The 2,500-nt window shown below is 47.4% G+C and overlaps 1 protein-coding gene across 1 annotated transcript in view; it reads right to left on the bottom strand.

Annotated features, from left to right (window-relative positions):
- The window catches only part of LOC125283896 (AT-rich interactive domain-containing protein 1B-like), a 151,284-nt gene that overhangs the window by 66,351 nt on the left and 82,433 nt on the right, over positions 1-2,500 (bottom strand).

Genomic DNA, 2,500 nt, shown 5'->3' with positions numbered 1-2,500 from the left:
TATCACAGCCAGTTCCCTGATTCAACTAAACACATTTGTCATTGTGTCACTGTGGACGGTCTTGTTATAAACATCTTGTTATAAACAACTATCTTCCTGCTTGGGAGCAGCGGTGCTTTTCTGTCCCCACAACCATACGCCATGATAACCTGCTAGGAACCAGGACAATACCGACTGTGCGAGAAACATGCAATCATGGTCATGCTTGGAAGATCTGCTGGACAGGACATTCAAAACAACAAAAACAAAAACAGAACAATAACCTTGCTCACACTCCCCAGCACAAACCCCCCCCCCCCCGCCGACAATAACACATAATACAAGACATGCTGAGCCTACAATTAACTCGGAGGAGTCCTGTCTTAGCTGTCTTACATGCAGGAGCATATCACAACGACAATATGAGCTGGACAGTGCCTGAGGCTGCAGAGATGAGCTGAGAGAAGCAGAGGAGAAATGGAGAGCAGAGGGAGAAAGAGAGAGAGGGAAAGAACGAGTGAGAAGGGAGGAAAAGAGAAAGAGACGGATGAAAGAGAGCGAGAGAGAGAGAGAGAGAGAGAGAGTGAGAGCGGCTGGGCCCTGATGGGGGCACCTCTGCCGCGGCCGGCTGGCTGCTACAGACTGCTGCTGCGGCTGCCTGGCTCGCTTTCAAGGCCGGTGCTCTCAGGTGAGGCCCAGAGCGCCTCGGAAGCATTCGGCGGCGTGGAGAGGAGCACTTGAGCAATGACACGTGGGTAAACAAAGCAGCCATGCATAAAAGAGCAGCCAGGGGAGAAGGAGCAAAGGAGAATTGGGGGGGGGGGGGTTCCAGGCAGAGAGAGAGAGAGAGAGAGAAAAGAGAAAGAGAGAGAGAGATGAGGGCAGTGATATTCATTTGCATACACATAAGTTGTGCCTGTGTGTGAGTGTGTGTGTATAAGAGAATGTGGCAATGATGTTATTTATAGATTGCAGATAAAATGAAAGTGCATATAATTAGACAGACTATGGTAACCTTGGACATTTAAACATCAATGAAAGAGTATTTCTGATCCAATAAAATTGTGAAATTAAAATGACAACTACACAAAATGGTCTGCTGATCTAATGGGCTGTGATGAAATGTTCAATTGTATCAAGACTGGGCAGCATTGATGTTCATTGAAGGTGAAAAAACTCCCAGCAATCATCATAATGGTGCTTACAATAACTGCTTATAGAAGCAGTGACGCTCACTGTTGTAGGCTGGAGAACCCTTTGCTTCATTCTAGAAAATATATATATTTTTTTTTTTTTACATTTAACTAGTATACAGAATTATACAGTATAAGTATACAGAACTGCTTCATTCAACATGAAATGTGAATATTTTCATGTTTTCTTCTGTGGTAACCTCACACAAATATCAACACTAAATGACATTTGAATGAAGTTGAAGCAACATGTAATCGAATCTTTCTCACTTTTTCTCTCTCGCTCTCTCTCCCTCCCAACTAGACTTAAGAACTCATTAAGAGGCTATGGCTAGTTTCACTCTTGAGCTGGACTTCCACTGAGGCGCTGTCTCTGTGACCCGAGCCGTAAGGCCCTCCAGTGTACCATGCTGTGGCACTCCATGCTCCGCTCTCCCTCCTCACTGATGCACAGAGCTCTCCCACCCACTCCCTGTGTAAACGCCACCTCATCAGTCCCCCACTCCCTCTCTCTCTCTCTGTCCCACACTCCCTCTCTCTCTCTGTGTCCCCCACTCCCTCTCTCTCTCTCGGTCCCCCACTCCCTCTCTCTCTCTCTGTCCCACACTCTCTCTCTCTCTCAGTCTCATAGCCCAACACAACTCAGCCACACAGCACATGGAGGAAGGACGGATGGACAGACAACAGGAGACTGGCAGACATGAAAAAAAAAAAAAATTGGTTGTGTCCGAATTCAGAATATATCCACTCAAAAGAGCTGTTTACTACTGTAGCTATACTTGTTCACTATAGTGAACTATGTACTGAATGATCAGACATTCCACAACTGAATGATCAGACATTCCACATTCAGCCATAGCTGCCATAGCTAAGTGGCAGTGCTCTGGCCCTATGTGTACTTTCACATGATTTATCCAGCTCTCTTTCTCCCTTCCTCCCACCAACTCAGTCTGGTGCTCGTAGCACTCTCGCTGCGCTAACATGATCCTAGGCCTGCCATAGAGGCGCATGCTGGCGCTAACGCTAATGCTGTGGCTGGGACAGTGGCACGCCGATAGCTGTCCCTGTGCATCACGCTCCCACTTACGCTCCATTAAAGATTGATTAGTGAGGCCCTGCGCTCTGTGCTCGGCACTCTGGTCTGGTCGGCTCTGGTCTGGCGTGTTTGCTCATACGGCTCTGTCATCTCCAGCCCCCGCAGCGAGAGAACAAAATCCAATGGGGAGACAGGGACATGCATTTGGAATGTACCAGCCATCACAGATGCAGCGACCTCTTGGTCAACCACAGAGAGAAAACCACACACACACAATTATACATACATATTC

This window comes from Alosa alosa, chromosome 19 (assembly GCF_017589495.1).
Source record: "Alosa alosa isolate M-15738 ecotype Scorff River chromosome 19, AALO_Geno_1.1, whole genome shotgun sequence".
Taxonomy (NCBI): domain Eukaryota; kingdom Metazoa; phylum Chordata; class Actinopteri; order Clupeiformes; family Clupeidae; genus Alosa; species Alosa alosa.
The sequence above is the reverse complement of the archived record's forward strand: the minus strand, read 5'-3'. Positions and strand labels throughout refer to the sequence as shown.